The sequence below is a fragment of the Somniosus microcephalus genome, chromosome 6 (genome assembly GCF_052327205.1).
Source record: "Somniosus microcephalus isolate GS21.2 chromosome 6, FLI_Smic_1.0, whole genome shotgun sequence".
NCBI classification, from domain to species: domain Eukaryota; kingdom Metazoa; phylum Chordata; class Chondrichthyes; order Squaliformes; family Somniosidae; genus Somniosus; species Somniosus microcephalus.
Window position 1 is genome coordinate 178,753,841 of NC_140992.1, and position 25,092 is coordinate 178,778,932.

General features: G+C 46.5%; 1 protein-coding gene across 1 annotated transcript in view; it reads left to right on the forward strand.

Annotated features, from left to right (window-relative positions):
- Nucleotides 1-25,092, forward strand: part of vac14 (vac14 homolog (S. cerevisiae)) — a 398,888-nt gene that overhangs the window by 298,287 nt on the left and 75,509 nt on the right. The gene's annotated exons all lie outside the window — the stretch shown is intronic.

Below are 25,092 nucleotides of genomic sequence, written 5' to 3' on the forward strand. Positions count from 1 at the left end.
AGTTTTAACGTGTGGCACCAACAGATGTGGTATCACCCTTCCCCGTGGGAGATCATTACCCTGACACGGGACAACTGGCCCACTCTGGGAATATATACATGGGAGATGTGTAGCCCATCTCTTTCTATTTCTCCCTCACCACCCTTGTTTAATGCACTCTCCTTTTCCCTCCCCAGGTTCCCCTTACATCATGTGCCACTTCTCCAGCCTGAGATGCCAGGCAGGGGTTCTAGGCCTCTCCTATTGCTGTTCATGAGTTGGGTGCTCCGAGGTGCAAGAAACGTTGGGTGATTTTTTATTTAAACTCTTCCCAATCCCGTTTTCCCCTCCCTAGCCCCCCCTTCCTCTGTGGAGAAGCACTTGCACCTTCTGCTCTGCACCTTTCTCTGCCACCATCAGGACCTGTAGTGGAAGCCTCTGGCCTATTGCCAGTGCACTGCACCACATGGCCTTTCCCTGAACTCCCTGGTTCCTTCTTCCCACAGATCGATGCCTTTTCACAGATTCCGCTTAGTGACTTGCACATTACAGTCAATCCCACTTGAGTGAAGGGGACAGGGACCAGCACTAAATCCCAAGCTGCATCGATAACGCCTTTAAATCAAGGGACCAGTTTGATTTTAAAAAGCAGCAAAGCCCTGTTATCGACGGGCTGGGCAGAGGCTCACGTAACTAGATTTATGTATTACAGGGTTGATTGAGTGTTACTTTAACTCAACAAGGACTTGCATTGATCAGCGACCTATGCAAGTGGGTTCGACTGTACTATGCCTGAATTACAAGTTTAACTACATGTGCCTGCAATGGGAGGTTTGAGTCACAACTGTGGGGGCTTTTCTGTTCCACCTTTTGATCTAGAAGTCGCACCTTCATGCATGCTTTATGTAGTGTACTGGGAAAAGGAATTTGTACATGCGTACGGTAGATACACTGGAAGCTACCATACGTAGGAGCTCAACCAGCTAAAAAGAACAAAATGGTGGCTGTAAGTGCGAACTTGGTCAAGCTTTTTGCAGTGGAGCTAGTCTTCATCCTTACTCTCTGCTCCTCAGTCCCTGGTGTCCTTCCTGCCTTGGTGCCAGGGTGTGAGTTCACGGTCCACATTGAAGCAGTAGAGCACCTTCACCAAAGTCGGGGGGGGGGGCAGGGCAGAAAGGAAGTATTTGGTGAACTGAACTCCTCGCTCTGTCGGTAGAGCAAGGTGGCCTTGCAGTTTCTGGGCATTGCACCCTCAGAGTACTGGTAGTTACATAGTCTTCCAGTGCTCGATCTCAACTTTTTTTTTAATCACTGTTTGTATTTGTCTTAAATATTAATTCAGATGTGATATTTAAAAAGAGGAAGGTTCTCTTAGTAGAAAGCTTTGTGATTAACTGTCCCCATGTCAAAGGAAATGGTATTTCACTGTAAAAATTCCCTGTCTCTGTATAAAGAAAGTCTTGCATTTATATAGCACCTTTCATGACCTCAGGACGACCCAAGGCGCTTTACAACCAATGAAGTACTTCTGAAGTGTAGTCACTGTTGTAATGTAGGAATCACGGCAGCCAATTTGTGCACAGCAAGCTCCCACAAACAGCAATGTGATAATGACCAGATTATCTGTTTTAGTGATGTTGGGTGAGGGACAAATATTGTCCAGAACGCCCCTGCTCTTCTTTGAATAGTGCCATGGGATCTTTTACGTCCACCTGAGAGGCAGACCAGACCTCAGTTTAACATCTCATCTGAAAGAAGACACCTCTGACAGTGCAGCTCTTCCTCAGTACTGCACTGAATACAGCAAGATACATGGAGAAAGCCAGGCTGGATAAAAGTTTCGCCCCCCCCCGCCCCGCCGTTTACCTTCCCCTCCATTCTCCCCCCCACCCCCCACCCTCCTACAATTTGTAGCATCCCAGCTGCTGCACTGACTGAGGTCAGTTAACTGCAACGCAGGCTGGTGTGGCTTAGCACTGCCTCGGAGGTGGTGTCTGTACCCGCTAGGTCAAGAGAAAGTATAGTCATTATTCTAAATGTTTAATGGCAAAAAAAACCAGCTGTTAAATAATAGATTTGCATCTTGGTTTGGTTAGTATTCTGCATCTTATGTAAACACTCTTATTATAACGAAAGCCCAAGTTCCAATGTGTTTGATGTCACTGATACTGCAGTGAGCTATTAACCATGGATTTTTGCCCACATTCCTCCACATCCTGAACTCAGTCTTGTCTCCAGGGGAAGGATGCCAAGAGGCGGCTGGGCCTTCTACAAAGGGAGTTAAATTCAGAGATTCATACAATATCTGCCAATGCTGGAAATCTGACATTTTAAAAAAACACCAAGTGCTAGAAGTGCCACTTCCATTGGCACCTTTCAGGTTGAGAATATCATCTCCAACAAGAGATTCTAACCACCTCCCCTTGACATTTAACAGCATTACCATTGCCAAATCCCCCACCATCAACATCCTGGGGGTCACCATTGACCAGAAACTTAACTGGACCAGCCACAAATACTGTGGCTACAGGAGCAGGTCAGAGGCTGGGTATTCTGCGGCGAGTGACTCACCAAAGCCTTTCCACCATCTACAAGGCACAAGTAAGGAGTGTGATGGAATACTCTCCACTTGTCTGGATGAGTGCAGCTCAGACAACACACAAGAAGTTCGACACCATCCAGGACAAAGCGGCCCACTTGATTGGCACCCCATTCACCACCTTAAACATTCACTTCCTCCACCACCGACGCACCATGGTTGCAGTGTGTACCATCTACAAGATGCACAGCACCTCCCAAACCCGCAGCCTTTACCACCTAGAGGGACAAGGGCAGCAGGCGTATGGGAACAACACCACCTCCAAGTTCCCCTCCAAGTCACACACCGTCCTGACATGGAAATATATTGCCATTTGTTCATCGTCACTGGGTCAAAATCTTAGAACTCCCTACCTAACAGCACTGTGGGTGTACCTTCACCACACGGACTGCAGCTGCTCACCACCACCTTCTCAAGGGCAACTAAGGATTGGCAATAAATGCTGGCCTTGCCAGCGACTCCCACATCCCATGAATTAATTAAAAAAACAGACCCTTCAACAGAACTGCAAATAAGAAAAGTAGAGGCCAAGTTGCCCGAGGCAGCTCTAGTGTGCCTCCCAGCAGTCAGTTGTACAGTGGGGAGACAAGAGCACTGTCAACAACCAATGGTGCAGGGAGAATAAAAACTAGGCCCGGGAACACTGAACCCGGAGTGGCTGTGCAACCCGAGAAGCCAGTTTCTTCTACTGGATCATTCCCTCAGCAACATGGGCTAATGATAGGGTCCTAATAGTGACGTACAATCACCACAATGGGTTATCCTCTCAGTGCAATGGGGAGTAATAAGCTGTGTCTCAGTGGTAGGACCCTCTCAGCATAATGGGATAGTGAGCTGCCCATTAATGGTAGGACTGTCTCAGCACGGTGGGATAACAAACTGCCCGTTAATAGTAGGACCCTCTCAGCATGGTGGACCTTTCTCTCAGTACAATGGGGAGTGATAAGCTGTGCATCAGTGGTAGGACCCTCTCAGCATAATGGGCCAGCGAGCTGCCCATTAATGTTAGCCCACCGTGCTGAGAGGGTCCTAACGAGCTGCCCATTAGCGATAGGATCTGCTCAGCAATGTGGCCTCCTGTGTCATGCCTGGGCCTGCATGCAGACAGCTCCTCGGCATTATGTGAAAGATGTGATCTGCAACTGGGCATATGTTTACTAAGCTCAGGACCACAAGAAAACTGGTGCTCCAAGCTGCTCTGCAGGTGTAGGTCCTCAAAACCCCTACCGTCACTGTGCTAGACTCCCATTTGTATGTGGAGCTAGAATAAATGTTGGGTTGCCTGCTGTAAGTATGATTTGTACCCTTTTGCTTTTTGAAAGAAGTGTATCTCACACACACACACACACACACACACACACACACACACACACACACACACACACACACCTCTGCCGCCTTTGGGCAAAGCACTAGGAACTAATATGGAATGGGAGGGGAGAGATCACCTAAACATTGAGAGCATAACATAACCAAAGCGAAAAGGTCCCAGATGCTTTTTCCCCCCCATGGGATGAAGGCAATATTCTATTTGTATGTAACATTGGAACTTTCTAAGAATAATGAAGATCATGGTTAAGGAAGGTTATCTATATTTCATTCCAGAGGGAGAACAGGAAACAAGAAGAAAAACTGCCCCACACAATGCACTGTAATTAGAGTTTTTACATTTATCAATCTAACGAGGATTTATGTGGTTAATTTGTTCCTTTCAATCTCAAGGCATAAGACGACAGAGGTAGTAATTAAACAGCTTGATTCCATTTCCAATTTTTTTTTTAAATTCATTAACTCGGCAATCCCTTGGGAACATATTTACATTCCATTAGAGGATGGACAGTCCTGAACTTGATCAGTGATGGGAGATGCTGCTCTGTTCTGTTTCGGACTCTGGTTAAGCAATCAGAGGGCTAATTTTGGCAATCCCTGGGGGTGGGAAAGAGAAAGAACAGTCACCGAGAGAGATCTGGCACAGACGATGGAAAATGTCAGTTCCGCCCTAGTAACTAGGGTAAAGTGATTGCACTTTCTGGCAAAGCTTCCTTACTTCAAATTCTTCACTCTTTAGTTTTAGTGTGTGTGGTGAATATAATTCACTGCACTTCATCTTTGCGCAGAAGAAAGTTGTCAAACTACACGGGTATGTTCACAGTTTGCATCCACTTTGCAGCCTGGCTTTCTGCACTGCTCAACCTCTGCGTTCTCTTCCCTCCTCGCAGTGAATGCGCAGGCCACTCTCAGTCCGGCTAAAAGGCCCCATTAGTTTAACAAAATGAGCCCTTCTTCACTCGCTTGGTGTTCCAGTGAGAGAGTTTTACTGTCTCACGTTGTGAAGCTAAATATAGTGGCTGGAATGCAGCCCGAGGAAATCACGGACTTGGAAAAGACCAACCGGACCTGTTCCTTCACCTATACATCTACAGTCATGGAGGCTATTTAACATGTTTAATCCCCTGGTGAAAGGGTCTGTAATATTTGCCTTTTCAACACTCGCCCTCTCGCACTCTTTCTTCCCACCCCCAGGCAATGATCAGTCAAGCAAAACTCTGCAGTATAAGACTAGCTTTAAGTTCTACATTATTCATATCCTCAATCAGTTGCCAACTTTGGCGTGACAATTCCCTGGTGCCAGCAGTTCCAGGGCCTTCATGTTCCTCTTAGAATTCAGTCATCTCTGTTTGTGTTTGTAACCCAATGAAGCTGATAAGTGGGGTAGCTGGGATTCTTTTCCACAAGAGAAGGGAAAGCTTGAAGAAGGGCACAGTGGTGGGCTACAGGTCTGTGCCCACTGTTCCTGATCTTGGTTCTGTGGTGGTGAGGCACCAAACCGATGGTAGGAATGGAGGGAGTGCGTCACTCCAACTTAACAGCAATCCACACAGCTCTAATGAAGGAGTTCTGAGAGCAGCACCTCTGGCCTGTTGTCCTGGTTGGGAAAGTTAAGTGACTTAAGGGAATAACGGGACAGAAGTCATAAATTGACAAAAAAGATAGTTAAGCTGGAACATTCATGGAATCTTACAGCGCAGAAGGAGGCCATTCTGCCCATCGTGGCAGTGCCGGCTCTTTGAAAGAGTTATCCAATTAGTTCCACTCACCTGCTCTTTCCCCATAGCCCTGAAAATGTTTCCTTTTCAAGTATTTATCCAATTCCCATTTGAAAGTTATTATTGAATCTGCTTCCACCACCCTTTCAGACAGTGCATTCCTGAGCACAACAACTCGCTGCGTAAAAATTCTCCTCATATCCCCCAACAAGACTAAATTTATTTTTGGAAACTATTAAAAGAAAAGCAACTGATGCTGCAAGGAGCAGAATCTACTATCACTTTTAAACACTCATTTGCCCCAAGCCTTTGGCATTATCTGTGTTGCCTTCATCCGCTGTCTTCACTATATCAACTGATGTCGCTTCTGTTCTATCCTGCCTGCGCAATCGCTACCATCTTATGCTCTTGTTTTCCCAACTCTATTATTCTGTAAATCCCTTCCCTCTACAAAGCCTCAGCCCGCTATTCTGAAATAGGTAAAAGACAAATTTAGCACTGATGTTAGGAAGTTTTTCCACACACAACAATCAACACATGGAATGGACTTCCAGATAAATTAAAACAAACAAAACCCTAGAATCATTTAAGAAACATGTAGAAGCTGTGATGGGGACTGTAGGGTCTTTCTGGATGGATGAGTTAAGATGAGTTGAATGATACCTTGTGACGTCTGCACATGCACACTTACGAGCACCATAGCAAATCAAGCAGTAATGCTGGCTGATTTTTTTTTCCCCTCCTGTGTCCTGGGGTGCTATGGCAACCTAATTCTGCACAGACTGGGGATCAAAAGTGAAACCATCTTGTCTGTGCAGCTCCATTGAAAGTTCCCTTTTTAAAGTAATTGCACTTCTAACATTCTGTGCTTCAGCACCTCAGGTCTTGTTAACCTGGGCGTACTGTAAATTCTCACCAAAGACTTTATCCTTGTGCTGCATGTACTTGTACACTTAACCTTTCAACAAATGGGTTGGTGTGACCTAAAATTCCAGATGAGAAAAGTTGTCAATTCAGTAGTCCATTAGTGAAGTCAGCTTAACCTGACCTGCTATGAGACTGGGACACATCCAAAGCTCCTCTCCAGAGTACAATCTGTTCCAGCTGTCCAAGTTTCTTCTCTCCTTCGGAAGTATAATTCACCCTGGGCAGGGTCTGGCGCAAGGTGTCAACCAGCTTTGTGTGGCAGTAAGGGAAAAAACTTGCTGCTGAAGGGCGTTAACTTTTACGCTGCTCTAATCAGCTTCACGATTGAATATAATTGAGTGGGTGGCTTGCAAAAGAGCATGGGAAATGAGGAGAATACACCTCAGACTAAGAAAAGTCCATATGCTTGTTATCCTTCCCCTACCTGAATTCCTAAGCCAAGTCCGTATCAGATGCATGAAGTCTCTCATAACAATTTTCTACTCGCACGAGATATATTCTACACCTTTCCGTGGTTCCAGGATCTCCTTACTAAAAGCCTATTCCTGAAATAAATCTTGCACTGTTGGACAGCGGGGAATTATGAAGCGCCCTTCACCAGCTCCTGTAATATAAGTTAGCATAATGATTGAGTCTTATCCGTGTACTTCTGAATCATTTTGCACTCCCCTACTGGTTCTGTTTACCCAGTGATACAGATTGGGAAGATCCCAGGTTTGATTTGCTGTTTGTGCTGAGTTTGCTGATCTAGTAGAGCTCCGACAGTGGGTTTCAATGCGCCTGCGTTTGGGAAAGGGAAACAGCCAGTGTTCATGCTCTTGATCACTATCTAGTGATTCCTGCCAAGAGAGTGCATGTGCTGGCAATGGGTGAGGACAGGCTGGAGCTCAACCGTGATGCCACTACAGGGCGGATAGCCTGCTGATGCAGTCATGGATCAGACGTGAATAATGGCCACTTGGGCAAGACAGTGAGTGCGGTTTGCACCTGGGAAACTGTTCGCAGGCAAATGTCAGTGTTGTCAGAAGAAAGAGAAAGATCGAGAGTTAGGCGAAGGAGGGGACCAGTTAGACAAAGCAGGGAGGACTGGGCTGAGTAATGCAGGGACAGTGTAGCAGTATTAGGAATGCCATCTGTTGGCCATTGTCGGGTTTGGACTGGGCATGATTTAGGTGGGCATGCAGTTGGATGCTACTGCTCTCTTTGAACAGTTCAGTGTTTAACATTAACTTCTCTGCATCACTAGACACAAAGGTAAGTGGTGAGAAATGATTTCTATTTTAAGAACAGACTTTTAAGGTGCAGTTTACATTTAAAAACCTGCTGGACAATCCTCTCAAAGTGCTGGATTTTTTCTGCTGAAAGATTGAACAGGCGATAGCCCTGGGCACGTTTGGAGAAACAAGTGGCACTGAACTGGAGTAGATGCAATTTGAACTACAGAATCATAGAAGTTAACAGCACATATATTTTTATAGTTATTGTTTTACCATGGTAGGTGGGCATTCAGTCCATCATCTTTGTGTTAGCTGTTTGCTAGAGAAATCAAAAGCTAATCCCACTGCCCGCTCTCTCCCCATAGCCCTGTATCTTGTTTTGCTTTGAATATTTATCCAATTTGTTTTTAAAAGATACAATGGTCTCTGCCTCAACCACTCCCTGTGGCAAAGCATTCCATGTTCCAACAACCCTGTAAATAAAGACATTTCTCATAACTCTGCTCATAACTCTGCTCCTCACTCCCTTAGTGACTTTTTAAAATGGATGACCCCTCATCACTGACTCACCAGCCAAAGGAAATAGTCCTTCCCTATTCAGTCTAGCAAAACTCCTCTTCATTTTAAAAAACCTCCATTAAATCTCCTCTTAACCTTCTCTGCTCCAGTAGAAGTAGTTCCAGTATCTCAAGTTTCTCCTGGTAACTATAGTGGCCTATCCCTGGCATCATCCTGGTGAATCTACATTGAACGATCTCTCTGACTAATTTTTTTAAATAATTGGTATCCAAAATTCCACACAGTACGCTATCTGTGACCAAACCATCGTTACTTCTTTACTTTTATACTCTATGCCTCTATTTCTAAAACCCAAAATGCAGTTGACATTTTAAAATTATTTTTTCAATTCATTCCTGGGATGTGGGCGTCGCTGGCAAGGTCAGCATTTATTGGCCATCCCTAGTTGCTCTTGGGAAGGTGGTGGTGAGCCGCCGCCTTGAACTGCTGCAGTCCGTGTGGTGAAGGTACTCCCACAGTGCTGTTAGGGAGGGAGTTCCAGGATTTTGATCCAATGACGATGAAGGAATGGTGATATATTTCCAAGTCAAGGTGGTCTGTGACTTGGAGGCGATGATGTTCCCATGCACCTGCTGCCCTTGTCCTTCTAGGTGGTAGAGGTCGCAGGTTTGAGAGGTGTTGCCAAAGAAGCCTTGGCGAATTGTTGCAGTGCATCTTGTAGATGGCACACACTGCAGCCACGGTGCGCCAGTGGTGGAGGGAGTGAATGTTTAAGGTTGTGGATGGGGAGCCAACCAAGCGGGCTGCTTTGTCCTGGATGGTGTCGAGCTTCTTGAGTGTTGTTGGAGCTGCACTCATTCAGGCAAGTGAAGAATATTCCTCACACTTGTGCCTTGTAGATGGTGGGAAGACTTTGGGGAGCCAGGAGGTGAATCACTTTGCACAGAATACTGAGCCTCTGACCTGCTCTTGTAGCCACAGTATTTATGTGGCTGGTCCAGTTAAGTTTCTGATCAATGGTGACCCCCCCCAGGATGTTGATGGTGGGGGATTAGACGATGGTCATGCCATTGAATGTTGGGGGGTGTCGTTAGACTCTGTCGTGTTGGAGATGGTCATTGCCTGGCAATTATGTGGCACGAATGTTACTTGCCACTTATCAGCTCAAGCCTGAATGTTGTCCAGGTCTTGCTGCATACGGGCATGGACTGCTTCATTATCTGAGGAGTTGCGAATGGAACTGAACACTGTGCAATCATCAGCGAACATCCCCACTTCTGACCTTATGATGGAGGGAAGGTCATTGATGAAGCAGCTGAAGATGGTTGGGCCAAGGACACTGCCGTGAGGAACCCCTGCAATGATGTCCTGGGGCTGAAATGATTGGCCTCCAACAACCACAATCATCTTTCTTTGTGCTAGGTATGGCTCCAACCAGTGGAGAGTTTTCCCCCTGATTCCCATTGACTTAAATTTTACTAGGGCTCCTTGATGCCACACTCAGTCAAATGCAGTCTTGATGTCAAGGGCAGTCACTTTCACCTCGCCTCTGAAATTCAGCTCTTTTGTCCATGTTTGGACCAAGGCTGTAACTGGAGTTGAGTGGTCCTGGCGGAACCCAAATTGAGCATCAGTGAGCAGGTTATTGGTGAGTAAGAGCCGCTTGATAGCACTGTCAATGACTCCTTGCATCACTTTGCCGATGACTAAGAGTATGCTGATGGAGCAATAATTGGCCAGATTGGATTTGTCCTGCTTTTTGTGAACAGGGCATACCTGGAAATGTTCCACTTTGTCGAGTAGATGCCAGTGTTGTAGCTGTACTGGAACAGCTTGGCTAGAGGCGCGGCTAGTTCTGGAGCACAAGTCTTCAGCGCTGCAGCTGTAATATTGTCGTTGCCCATCACCTTTGCTGTATCCAGTGCGCTCAGCCGTTTCTTGATATCACGTAGAGTGAATCGAATTGGCTGAAGACTGGCTTCTGTGATGATGGCGACCTCAGGAGGAGGCCAAGGTGAATCATCCACTCGGCACTTAGTCATAACGGCACAGAAGGAGGCCATTCGGCCCATCGAGTTCGTGCCGGCTCTCTGTGGAGCAATCCAGCCAGTCCCATTCCCCTACTCTATCCCCGTAGCCCTGCAAGTTTATTTCCCTCAAGTGCCTATCCAGTTTCCCCTTGAAAACATCGAGTGTCTCCGTTTCCACCACTTCTGTCAGCAGTGAGTTCCAGGTCCTCACCACTCACTGTGTAAAAAAGTTTTTCCTCACATCCCCCTGTATCTCCTGCCCAAAACCTTAAATCTGTGTCCCCTAGTCCTTGTACCATCAACTAGTGGGAACAGCCTTTCCCCATCTAGCCTATCCAAACCTGTCTTGATCTTGTACACCTCTATCAAATCACCCCTCAACCTCCTTTGCTCTCATGAAAACAAATCCAGTTTCTCCAGCCTGGAGATTCCCCATCCCCGGAACCATTCTGGTAAATCTCCTCTGCACCCTCTCAAGGGCCTGCACATCCTCCCTAAAGTGTGGTGACCAGAACTGGACACAATACTCCAGTTGTGGCCTAAACAGCACTTTATAAAGGTTCAGCATAACTTCTCTACTCAATATGTCTATTTATGAAGCCCAAGATCCCATATGCTTTGCTAACCACTCTCTCAATATGTCCTCCCACCTTCAGGGACCTATGTACATTAACTCCCAGGTTCCTCTGTCCCTGCACACTCTTTAAAACTGTGCCATGAAGTGTATATTGCCTCTCCCTGTTCCCTCTGCCAAAATGTATCACCTCACACTTCTCTCTATTAAATTCCATCTGCCACTTGTCTGCCCATTCTGCTAGCCTTTCTATGTCCTGCTGCAGTCGATTGGTATCATCCTCACTGTTTGCCACACCCCCAAGTTTGGTGTCATAGGCAAATTTAGAAATTCTACTCTGTATTCCAATATCCAGGTCATTTTTATATATATATGTGCCACTTCTGACTGAAGAAGGTTGCAAATGCTTCAGCCTTGACTTTTGCACTCACGTGATGGGCTTCACCATCATTGAGGATGGGGATAGTCATGGAGCCTCCTCCTCCCGTTAATTTTTTAATTGTCCTCCACCATTCTGACTGGATGTGGCAGGACTGCAGAGCTTTGATCGAATCCGTTGGTTGTAGGATTGCTTAGCTCTGTCATAACTCCAACAAGTATGACTTTATCTACCTGCACAGCAATATTGCCCCTAAGGTGCCTGACTGCGCAGTAACCGTAAAGGTCTCGCGCAGGCTGCTCACCACTTTTCCATTGTAAATACCGCGCGTGCGCAGAAATTTAAAGGGACCGCGCATTAAAAGAAACCGGCCGCGCAGAACAAAGTGCAGCTCACATGGAACGTTGCTGCATAGGTGTCAGCCGTGGCTCAGTGGGCAGCACTCTCGCCTCTGAGTCAGAAGCTCGTGGGTTTAAGTCCCACTCCAGAGACTTGAGCACATTATCCAGGCTGGTTCTTTAGTACCTCAGTGCTGAGAGAATGGACCCATGTTTGGGTGAAATGTTGAACTGAGGCCCCATCTACCCTCTCAGATGGACGAGCAAGATCCCATGGCACTATTTTGAAAGTTCCCTCAACCAACATCACTAAAACAGATTATATGGTCATTATCTGAATGCTGCTTGTGGGACCTTGCTGTGCGCAAATTGGCTGTCACGTTTCCTACATTACAAGAGTGACTATACTTCAAAAGTGCATCATTGGCTGTCGATCGCTTTGGGACGTCCTGAGATCATGAAAGATGCTGCATAAGTGCAAGTTTTTCTTCTTTATACTTGCACCTTCAGGGAATTATGTATTTGCACTTCCAGAGCTTTCTATTCATCCACACCCTTGATCGCCTTTCCATTGAGCAAAGAGTCTCGTTCCATCGTTTGTCCACCCAAAATGTCCAAGCATAAGTGAGAAGGGTGCAGCGATGTAAGTAATGGTTAGAACGGCTTCTATAGAGCTGGATGAAAACTGAGTGACCGTAACCTATAGATAAGCAGCTGACCCTGTCCCAGTGAGAGAGGTGGAAGTTTTTGACTCTTCCTGGTATGTTGCTGAACTGCTGCATGTCGCAGATAAAAGGGACAAAATGGAACATTTAGACGATAAAGATTGATGCACTTGCAGCTTTTCATTTCTCTCGTTTCCAAGGTGATATTATGAAGGTTTGCTGAGTGCTGTTATGTAACCGTCCTTCACACAGTAAGAGCCTCAATATATCCAATAATGTGGCTGACATTCCTACCTCTAACACCGTGAATGGAAAACTATGCATGCTGTTCCATATTTTTTTTAATACATTTTTGTGAATTTTGTACTTGTCAAATGTCAGTGCTGGGGAATAGAACATTCTCTACTACTTTCATCCAGTATCAACACCAAGCACTTGCAAGTCAGGTGTAAAATCTTTAAATACAGATTCAAGATCCTTCACTCTGCTCCAACAATGTGCCTCAGTAACTAACCTCTGAGGAGTGGCCCCCAACTACACCATCACATCTGTTTCCTCTCTGGGATCACAAGTATTAGGGGAGTTGTTCCTGGGTCTGCGCCCAGATACCTTGGACCGCCTGCGTGCAGCAAATGCCGGAATATCGGGGGGGTTAGAGCGCATCCCAGTAAAGGTACCCACCCAGATTGTAATATTCATTGCACCCAGGTGATCCAGGCAAACTCCCTATAAAGACTGAAATGAAAAAAGACCATTTGACCCATCAAACCCACTCCTTCCACACATGTACATTGCATTAGGTGCAAGTTACAACATGGAAATAAGCTATTCAGCTCAGCCAATCCGTGTCAGCCTTTACCCTCCACTTGTGCTCATGGCAAAAAGTTGGTTTCCATCAGCAGTTTGAATCTCCTATGGAACGCGACTTACAGCCTTATACATGCCTTGAGCAGGAGAGCATGACCAGGATTAACAATGATCTAATTGTGTGTTGATCTCCACGGATAACGTAGGACATCCACCTGAGTCTTTTCAAAAGGCGGAAACATGCCAAACCATCAGACCAATGTGTACAGGCTAAAGCCAATAGATTTGTTTACAATTTCACAAGTAAATAGAAAGAAAGACTTGCATTTACATGGCGCCTTTCACAACCTCAGAAGGACTAGAGACTTGCTCCCAGGCATTGCGTCAACCTGGGAGGGCAAACAGGGCCTTGGAACATCTCATCTGAAAGACGGCATCTCTGACAGTGTAGCTCAGCTTTACAGCCAATGAAGTACTTTTGAAGTGTAGTCACTGTTGTAATGTTGGAAACATGGCAGCCAATTCATGTACAGCAAGATCCCACAAACAACCATGACCAGATAATCTGTTTTAGTGATGTTGGTTGAGGGATAAATATTGGCCAGGCCACTGAAGAGAACTCCCCTGCTCCTCTTCAAAATAATGCCACGGGATCTTTTACGTCCACCTGAGAGGGCAAACGAGGCCTCAGTTTAATGTCTCATCTGAAGAACGGGACCTCCGACAGTGCAGCACTCTCTTGGTACTGCACTGGAGTGTCAGCCTAGATTTTGTGCTCCAGTCTCTGGAGTATGACTTGAGCCCACACCCTTCTAATGAGAGCGCTACCAACTGACCAGTAAGTTCCTGAGAATGCAGTACCTGTAGTTCAAAACCATAGAATCAGCCTGTCGGGGATTAAAATGCTCTTTATATGACGCTTCTTACCATTTGATATGTGACAGGACTTTCGGATAAAACAGTTTTTTTAATAGACTTTCACGATGCAGCATTGTATGTGCGTAATGAGAATCTTGGTTTGTCCATCAAGTTTGGATCTCCAGCCAGAGCCCGAGCTTATGGAGTGTTCCACAGGTTTAGACAGTCCAAAGTCTCAAGTCAGACTTGTCAGTCGTCCTTGATTGATGGCACAAAGGTAGAGGATATTGCATATCACAAAAGCAAAATACTGCGGATGCTGGAAATCTGAAATAAAAAGAGAAAATGCTGGAAATATTCAGCAGTTCAGACAGCATCTGTGGAGAGAGAAACAAAGTTGACATTGCACATCATGCTGGTAAGCAGGTGTCCACACCTCTTGCATACCTGCTAATGCCCTCACCATCTGTAATTTAACTCGTACCGAGAGCAAAGCTCCTGTATCCTGATTCTATTTCTAGAACAATCAATCTGTGGACACATCATCCCCCGTCCTTCACTTTAACTCTACAGTCTAATCCTGATTGCTCTACATTGTCGCGTTCATTACGTAGGCTTCTAACAACCAGCAGAGACAGAGAACCGTCATCCTGAGGGACCTGCCTCGCCCACCCAGAAAGGACCAGTCGTCCTCCCGTCACAGCATCCTGCTGTTAGAACATAGGAAAGTGGGCAGGAAATGACCAGCTGGTCCATCAAGCCTGCCCCACACTCGATGCCTGGAGCCTCATGACGAGACACCTCCTACCTCCACCCACACCGCAGCTGTGTAATCCCTTGGGAAAGGTGAAAAACCCAGGGCCAATAAGGGAAAAAAAGACTGGAAAATTCCTCTCCAAGCCCCTCAGGCGATCGAAACCGGCCCAGGAGATTATATTGACCATGCATCCGTTAACTGTTAATCCACTTGCCTTCTATATGATGCGATCCACGTTCCAGCCAAGAACAGTCCAGCTCCCCCTTGAAGGCTTGCAAAGAGTCAGCACAAGTAGCAGACCAGCTGGAAACGCATTCCAGAGTCTCACTACTCTCTGGGAAAAGAAGAATCGCCTAACATCCAGCTTATTCCTACTTCTGCGTAGTTTAAATGCGTGCCCACTGGCCCAATCTGTCAAACTGACATTAACAATAGGCACCCAGTCCAGCCCCTTCATTATTTTATTATGTCGCCTTGAAGTCTATGTTGCTCTAAGGTTCTCTAAACTAGTAATCATTTTCGTAAAAACCTCTGAATCTTTTCCAAGCCCACTATATCACCCACCGGAGGCCATCAATATAAGATAGTCACTAAAAAATCCAAGAGGGAATTCAGAAGAAACTTCTTTACCCAAAGAGTGGTAAGAATGTGGAACTCACTACCACAGGGAGTGGTTGAAGCGAATAGTATAGATTCATTTAAGGGGAGGCTAGATAAGCATATGAGGGAGAAGGGAGTAGAGGGTTCTGCTGATAGATTTAGATGAGGAAAGACTGGAGGAGGCTCGAGTGGAGCATAAACGCCGGCATGGACTGGTTGGGCCGAATTGCCTGTTTCTGTGCCGTATATCCTATGTAATCATGTGAGGGGACCAAAATTGGGCATGGTAGTCCAGATGAAGTCTAACCAACAAGCTGTATAATTACAGAATGGTGAGCTTTGGTTTGTACTGAATGATTCTATTAATATAGCCCAATACCCTGTTTGCTTTGGCTCTGACTTCTCGGCATTGGTGGTGAATGTTCAGTGATCTGGGAACAATAACATCTGGACGGTCCTTAAACCATTCCAGGGATTTTGCTTCCACTGCTCTGCGCAGAACTCCATTTCAAGCATTGGCCACTCTTTGTATGAAGCACAACTTCCTGGCTCCAGTTTGAAATTTGGCCTCTTGTCTTAATGTCATGTTGAATTGAAACTCAGATCTGAGGTGCGGAAGAACAGTATGTTAACCTTCCTTGTACCACGAGTGTGCAGAAAGTGGGATAAGCAATATATCTTGGGGGGTGGGGGGGGGGGGAATGCATTTATTTAGCACCTTGTATCTCGAAGCACTTTAGAACTAAGTCATTACTTTTGAAGTGCAGTCACTGTGATGTAGACAGAAGAAGCAACCAATCTGTGCACAGCAAGGTCCCACAAACAGCAAATCTGTAATTGGTGGTGTTGGTTAAGGGAAAGAATGTTGTTCAGGCCATCAGGAGGAACTCTCTGCTTTCAAATAGTGCTATTGGATTTGTTATCTCCACCTTAGCAGGCAAACAGAGCCTTGTTTTGACATCTCGTTCATGAGGCTGCACCTCTGATAATGCAGCACACCCTTAGTGCTGCCTGGATTATGTACTCGAGTCTGTATTCAGATCTAAACCCAGCAGTTTCTGATTGAGGTAAGAATGCCACCCACTGAGTCAGGCTGACCCCTTACTACAGCTCTGAGTTTTCTTAGTATTTGTCAAACCTCAGTAAGTAGCACAGTTTAAAAAAAAATGTTAAAGACAAAGTCAATTGCAGAGCTGGGAGTCTGGGTGGGAAAGATAAATACACTGAGCTGAAAAAGGCTAGTTAGCTTAGAGCAGTAAGTGAAAATTACGCAGATGGTAGAAAGACAAATATTTATCTACTGGTGTCTGGTCCCATTGACTTCCATGGACACTGTCCAGTGTTACAGTTATGTCCAATCTCAGTTCACGTGTAGGTTAAAACAAATTTTGATTTGTTTACTTTTAACTCAGAGACTGCTCCTGTCACTTCACTGTTTAAAACTATCTCGCCTTTGCTTTCCTGCTTTATGTGTAACATTTTGAGCATGGCCACTGCAGTTCAGGGACAGCTATTCAACTGTATAAAATTAAACCTACCGCAGCATATTGGAACACGAGGCAGTGGTCATGGATCGATCGCAGCCCTGGATCGTGAAATGAAGCCTTGTAATTCTTGTAATTGGCGTGGGGGGGGGAAGGAGCCATCCCAACAGTCTTAAACCAAAAAGTCTAGTTTTCGGGGTGCTGCCCAGTAACAAGGAATGAAACCAGGGCTGGAAAAGTCCCATTTCCACAAGCAGACCCGTGTCAGCTGGTTTGGATTGCCCAACAAGGGTCAGAGGGGGATTTTCCAGTGTGTTTTTTTCCTTTATTGGGCCTGGGTGTTTTTCTCTCCTTTTTTCACACCTCCCAGGAGATTGCATGGCTGGGGGGAGGGGTGTAGCAGGTGTCTTGTCATGATGCCCAGCCATTGTGAGTATGGGGCATGCTTGATGGCTCAGCTAGTCTTTTCCTGCTTGTTAATTCAGTATGTTTGTATAAATGCACCACTGGCCATTTTGGATGGTGCCCGGTTTTGGACTGGGTGATAACTGGCATCTCCAGGCATCACTTACAGTAACACACGGCCATTCTTCTGATTAAACACCATTTATCATCGCATCCATTGGCCTCCTTCACACACATGGAGTCCATTCATGTTGTGCACAGAGGCTTCACTTCATCGAATTGTCTTCAGCCAATACACCTTCCTTTTAAACTAAGGCTTTTTGACTTTTTTCGATTCTGTCTGTGTAGCAGTGAGCATGAATAATTGCTGAGTTTAGTTTTCTCTGGTAGTGCTCTGGGTAAAGGTGTCATATGTTTTGGGTGCTATTTTAATACGTGATTAACTGGTTTCTTTTTAACAAGTTAACACAGCGTTGAAGTACTGCACAGGGCCTTGGTTTGACATCTCATTTAGACCTCAGTACATAGCACAGTGGCTGTCAATTCCAGAGCTGAGAGTCTAGGTGGGGGAATTAAATATACGGAGCTGAAGGAGTCTAGTTAGCAGTAAGTGAAAATTGTGCAGATGGTACAAATACAAATACTTAGCAGGAATTTAGCCCAGAACGATTCGTTACTGAAGGAAGTTTGCTTTGTGAAGTGAATTTCAAAGCAGCAGTGGTTCAGAATTAAGGAAGCAATGTGACTAGCCTTGTCCCCTCACCCTGGACTTGCTGTGTTGGATCAGACCCAGTGTTGCCACCAGCTCTGTCCTACACCAAGGATAGTTGCCTCACGTGCTGATACTTTTCACAGATCGCGATTAAGTGCTGTTAATTGATCCAGGAGATGCAATTTGACAGTCTCTCCATGCTCTCTCTCTTTTTCCCCCCCCCCCCCTCCCAATCTCACAGTGCCTCCTACCCCTAACCCCCTGGCATCTCCGAGCCCCCGCCACCTCTCCAATCCCCCAGCGTCTTTGTGTCTCCACCGCCCCCCCCCCCCCCCGTGTCTCCAAGCCTCCCATCCCCCTCTGTCTTGTCACACCCTTGCCTTTCCTAGTCTCTCTCCAATTCTGTTTTGTGATCTTTTTGTGTGACTGTTAGCATTCCTTGTTCTTGGAGCGGTTTCCAGTCTCTCTCTCTTTGCGTCTCTCTGCTGTGTCCCCGCTGTCTGCCAAGCATTCCCCGTCAGGTTTTGACCTACTTTCTGTACTTCCTTGCACCTGCCTCTGATCTCTGCGGAGCTATTAGTTTTGACCCAGTTATTGTTCTCTGCTGCACCTGTTATAGAAACATAGAAGATAGGAGCAGGAGTAGGCCATTCGGCCCCTCGAGCCTGTTCTGCCATTTAATGAGATCATGGCTGATCATCCAAATTCAGTACCCTGTCCCTGCTTTCTCCCCATATCCCTTGATCCCTTCAGCCTTAAGAAATATATCTAACTCCTTCTTGAATATATTTAATAAGTTGTCCTCAATGGCCTTCTGTGGTAGAGAATTCCACAGGTTCACCACTCTCTGGGTGAAGAAATTCCTCCTCATCTCTGTTCAAAATGGCTTACCCCTTACCCTTAGACTGTGACCCCTGGTTCTGGACTCCCCCGCCATCGGGAACAGCCTTCCTGCATCTAGTCTGTCTAGTCCTGTTAGAATTTTATAAGCTTCAATGAGATCCCCTCTCATTCTTCTAAACTCCAGTGAATATAAGCCTAATCGACTCAATCTCTCTTCATATGTCATTCCTGCCATCCCAGGTATCAGTCTGGTGCATCTTCGCTGCACTCCCTCCATGGCAAGAACATCCTTCCTCAGATAAGGTGACCAAAACTGCACACAATACTCAAGATGTGGGTCTCACCAAGGCCCTGTACAACTGCAGCAAGACATCCTTGCTCCTGTACTCAAATCCTCTCGCTATGAAGGTCAACATACCATTTGCCTTCTTAATTGCCTGCTGCAGCTGCATGCTTACCTTCAGCAACTGGTGCATAAGGACACCCAGGTCTCGTTGCACTTCCCCTTTTCCCAATCTATTGCCGTTCAGATAATAATCTGTCTTCCTGTTTTTGCCAACAAAGTGGATAACCTCACATTTATCCACATTATACTGCATCTGCCCAATCACCCAACCTGTCCAAATCTCTGCATCCTCCTCACAGCACACACGCCCACCCAGCTTTGTGTCGTCTGCAAACTTGGAGATATTACATCTAGTTCCCTCGTCTTGATCATTAATATATATTGTGAATAGCTGGGGTCCTAGCACCGATCCCTGCAGTACCCCACTAGTCACTGCCTGCCACTTGGAAAAAGACCCGCTTATTCCAACTCTTTGCTTCCTGTCTGCCAACCAGTTCTCTATCCAAGTCAGTACCTTACCCCCAATCCCATGTGCTTTAACTTTGCACGCCAATCTCTTATGCGGGACTTTACCGAAAGCCTTCTGAAAGTCCAAATACACCACATCCACTGGTTCTCCCTTATCTATTTTACCAGTTACATCCTCAAAAAATTCCAGTAGATTAGTCAAGCATGATTTACCTTTTGTAAATCCATGTTGACTTTGTCCGATCCTGTCACTGTTTTCCAAGTGCTCTGCTATTACATCTTTTATAATGGACTCTAGCATTTTCCCCACTACCAATGTCAGGCTTACCGGTCCATAATTCCCCGTTCTCTCTACCACCTTTTTTAAATAGTGGGGTAACATTAGCTACCGTCCAATCCATGGAAACTATTCCAGAGTCGATAGAATTTTGGAAGATGACCAGCAATGTATCTACTATTTCTAGGGTCACTTCCTTAAGTACCATAGTGTAAAGTCCGCGCCTCAATAATACACGGACTTTGGGAGAACAGTTTAACAGTTACTTTACTGAACAAGAGGCAGCTTGAAACTGAAACGACAGAAGCCTGCTAGGGCCTTTTATACAGGGGTGGTCACTGCCGGTACTGCAGTCTAAGACCAGTTATTCCCTTAAAGGTACATACACAACAATTCCTCCCCTTTTAGATAAACAGTACATAACATTCATTTAACAACTAAATAATAACTAATTACAATTACAATTTTCTCAGTAATATATACATCAACTGAAATAGTCATTTATAAGTTCAGTCTTTGAGGAGGCTTCCTGATCCGGACTGGATAGCGCCTTTCTCGAGTATCCTGTTCTGGCGGTGGAGTCAATTCTGGCTCATTGTCATTGGTTGGTTCGTCAGCTTCCAATACCCCTGCTTCTGAGGTAGACGCAATCTGTACTTCGGGCTCATTACCAGGTGCACGTGCTTGTGGTACAGGTTTGGCTTGTTCCTGTGACTCTAGAATCTGGTCAGCATGGCATCTCACGATGCTCTCTCCAATGTCCACTGTGTACATTAGTGGTCCCTGCTGTGTGCATATCGTGCCTGGCTGCCATTTTTCCTGTTTGGTAGTCTCGGGCCAAGACTGGTTGCCCTATCTTGAAGCTCCTGGTTGGCTTCTCATTTATGTGCTGGAACTGCTTATCCTCAACATCTCGTCTTATGTTTGGTTTGAGCAAATCCAAGCGACATCTTAGTCTCCGGTTGAAAAACAGTACGGCTGGAGTTTGGTTGGTTACTGCATGTGTCGCATTCCGGTAAGCAAACAGGAAGTTATCCACCTTGTGTTGCAGTGGTATGTCGTCATTATACATTGCCTTTATGGCCTTTTTAAAGGTCTGAACAAACCTCTCAGCCAATCCATTTGTGGCTGGATGATATGGGGCAGATGTGTAATGTTTCACCCCATTATTCTTCAGGAACCTCCGGAAATCCTCAGACACAAACTGTGGGCCATTGTTGGAACAGATCTGTTCTGGCAACCCATTCCTGGCGAAGATGGTCCTTAGGACTGCAATAGTTTTCTCCGTGGTGGTGGAGGACATTTTAATGACCTCTGGCCATTTTGAATGGGCGTCCACAGCGATTAGAAACATTGAGTCCATAAATGGACCAGCGAAATCAATGTGTACCCGTTGCCATGGAGATGAGGGCCACTCCCATGGATGTAGCGGGGCCTGTGGTGGAGCGTTTTGGACCTTCTGGCATCCTGTGCATCTCTTGGTCAAATCCTCGATTTCTTTATCGATTCCCGGCCACCACATAAACGCCCTGGCTAGGCTCTTCATTTTTACCCCTCCCAGATGACCCTCGTGAAGCTCATTGAGTACTCTATCTCTCAACTTGGGTGGAATTACCACTCGGGATCCACACATCAAGGTTCCCCGGCACACTGACAGCTGTTCCCTCCTTGGCGAGAATGCTGGCAACAGTGAGTCGCCATATGCTGGCCATCCCTTCACCGTCAAATCATAGACCCGAGAGAGTGTCGGGTCATTTCGGGTTTCCTTCTCAATACTTGCGTTTGTAACAGGCAAACATTCGACTATGGTCGCATGGAATATCTCCACCAGGTCCACTGCAGGTGCTTCTTCCGCCATAGGCAACGGTAGGCGCGACAGCCCATCAGCGTTTCCATGTTGTTTCGTACCTTTGTACTCTATGTCATACTGATGTGCCCCTAGAAAAAGTGACCATCTTTGCAGCCATTGCGCCGTCATCACCGGAACGCCCTTCTTTGGGTTAAAAATTGAGACCAGGGGTTGATGATCAGTCAGTAGGGTGAATTTCTGCCCGTACAGATAGTGATTGAACTTCTTCACCCCCCACACCAGGCTGAGGGCCTCCCTGTCAATCTGGGCGTAGTTACGCTCGGCTAATGTTAGCGAGCGTGATGCAAAGGCTATTGGCCCCTCTGAACCGTCACGGAATTTGTGTGACAGCACCGCTCCAATGCCGTACGGTGACACATCACATGCCAACCGAATCGATAGTGTTGGGTTGTAGTGGGCCAATACTTCTTTTGAAGTGATTTGGCATTTACATTCCTGAAAGGCACGCTTACACTCATCACTCCATTTCCATGTTACACCAGTTTGAAGGAGGGCGTTCAGTGGGTGCAGAATTGTAGATAAATTCGGCAAGAACTTATGGTAGTAGTTCACCAACCCGAGGAATGACCTCAGTTGCGACACATTTTCTGGTGCTGGAGCCTTGACTACAGCCTCAATCTTGTCCGGCGACTTATGCAACCCTTCCTCATCAATCGTGTGGCCACAATACGAGATTTGTCTCCTGAAGAACTCGCATTTGGGACGGTTGGCTCGTAGCCCATATTCCTGCAATCTCGTGAGCACCTGTTCCAGGTTGGCAAGGTGTTCATTGCCATTTTCGCCCGTAACCAGGATGTCGTCCAAATAACACTGGGTCCCCGGGATCCCTTGCAGGACTTGTTCCATTGCCCTCTGCCACATAGCCGGGGCCGATGCTACCCCAAATACCAGTCGATTGTACTGGTAAAGGCCTTTGTGAGTGTTTATCGTGAGGTATTTCCTAGATGCTTCTTCCACCTCCATTTGTAGATACGCTTGAGCCAGGTCAATCTTTGTAAAACGTTTCCCTCCAGATAGTGAGGCGAAAATATCTTCTATCCGCGGAAGCCGATACTGTACTTTGTGCAGGACTGGGTTCACAGTCACCTTGAAGTTCCCACAGATGCGAACCTTCCTTGGCTCCCCAGGCGTGCTGCTCAATGCTTTCTTCATTACAGGAACGATGGGTGTGGCCCACTCGCTCCAGTCCACCTTAGACAGCACCCCCGAACGCTCCAGACTCTCCAGTTCAGCTTCCACAGCTGGGCGTATCGCGTATGGCACCGGTCTGGCCTTGAAAAGTTTTAGGGTTGCATTATCCTCAATCTTTATGGTTGCCTTTACTCCTTTTAGAGTCCCAAGTCCTTGTTGGAACACCTCTTCCGCGTCAGATAGAATTTGTGACAGACGTCCAGGTGCAACGTCATCATCTTTTTTGTCAGTCACAGTTAGTGCCAGAATGGAATGCCAATCCAATTGTAGCCTTCGGATCCATTCACGTCCCAATAATGGTGGTCCTCCATCTCGTAGTGTATATACATGTATAGTTTCTGTGTTTCCTTTCCGTTATATTCAACTGGCACCCTTATTTTTCCTCTTCGGTAGTCCTTTTGCCCTGTGTATGTCTTCAATACAATGGACGTGTCCTTTAAGGGTATGTGTGAGAATAGCCGCTCATAGTCTTGTCGATTCATGACAATTAGGGCTGATCCTGTGTCCAATTCCATCTTCACTGGGGACCCTGCTATCATGAGGGTGACCCAAATGGTTCGGTGATCTTCTTTTGCGATCACGTTGTGTAACTTTAAACAACTTAGTCGCCTGCTCCCGGAGTCCTTATCACTCTCCTGATCTTCTGAACTACTATCTGTCAGTTTCTTTACTTTCCTGTACTGTTCCTTAGTAGTTCTTGTCGTGTTGGTCTTCTTTCCCGACCTGCAGACTCTTGCTATATGTCCCATTTCCCCGCATTGCCTGCATATTTTGTCTTTAAACCAGCAGTCCTTCTGCTCATGGGTTGTTTTGCCGCAGCGATAGCACTTTTCGGCTCCATACGCCATTTCGTTAGCGCTGTATTCTTGTGGTTTCTGTTGTATTTCCGCAGCTCCCTGTGCTGCTGCTTCATAGGATACTGCCACGCTGAAAGCCTGTTCTAGCGTCAGGTCCTTTTTTGAAAGTAGTCGTTTCTGGGTTCCTTCACTCTGGAGCCCGCAGACAAACTTATCCCGTAAGGTGTCTGCCAGTCCTGCTCCGAACTGGCAGTGCTTCGATAACTTGCGTAGTTCCGTAAGATAGTCAGCATTGCTCTCATCTTTGTGCTGGTTTCTTTTATGGAACTTGAATCTTTCTGCTATCAGCAGTGGTGTAGGGCTTAGATGTTCCTGTAAGATATGAACAATCTCCTCAAAACTTTTCTCCATTGGTTTAGCTGGGGTAATTAAATTCCGCAATAGGCCGTATGTACTCGCACCCATCGGATTTAATAATACCGACGCCCTCTTTCCATCAGCCACCTCATTTGCCTTGCAGTACACTTCAATTCTTTCCACATACGTGGTCCAGTCTTCTACCTCGTTGTCGAAAGCAGTGATGCTGCCACTTTTCGGCATCTTGGGCGATTTAAAATGGCGCCTCCCGCGCTTTTGCTTCTTCCCCAATGGAATAAAATGGCGCCTCCCGCACTTTTGCTTCTTCCCCAACGGGATAAAATGGCGCTTCCTGCGCTTTTGCTTCTTCCCCTTACTGCCACGCTGCTCCTAGCGTTCTACGGGGTAATGGCGGCGACCCGCAGCTTCGGCGCGTCTCGCTTTCCTTCCCCCCCGTTTAGTTTCTCTCCGCTGTCCTGTTCTCGAGCACCGACCGCGCCCTGTGCGCTCCACCCTCTCTCTTGTTTTCTTTTCCCGGCGACGCTGCGTGGCCCGATTTGTAGAGCCGCTCGATCGAGCTTGAGCCCGCCGCAGTCCGGAAGGGTCAGCGTGCTACCTGCTACCAGCACGATTCGCTGGAACCACAGTCTCTCCCGCAATTCCCCAAACACCGATGGATTCTTTGGGCGGTTGCCCTCGGTCGACGCCCGTTGCTCAGACTACGACCTTCCAGGACCTTCCTTTCAGGCGAGATCCCCGTGAGATGATGCCACACTGCAGGTGAGTTCGAACGTACTCGTCGCCACTGTAAAGTCCGCGCCTCAATAATACACGGACTTCGGGAGAACAGTTTAACAGGTACTTTACTGAACAAGAGGCAGCTTGAAACTGAAACGACAGAAGCCTGCTAGGGCCTTTTATACAGGGGTGGTCTCTGCCGGTACTGCAGTGTAAGACCAGTTATTCCCTTAAAGGTACATAGACAACACAGGATGTAGATTATCAGGCCCTGGGGATTTATCGGCCTTCAATCCTGTCAATTTCCC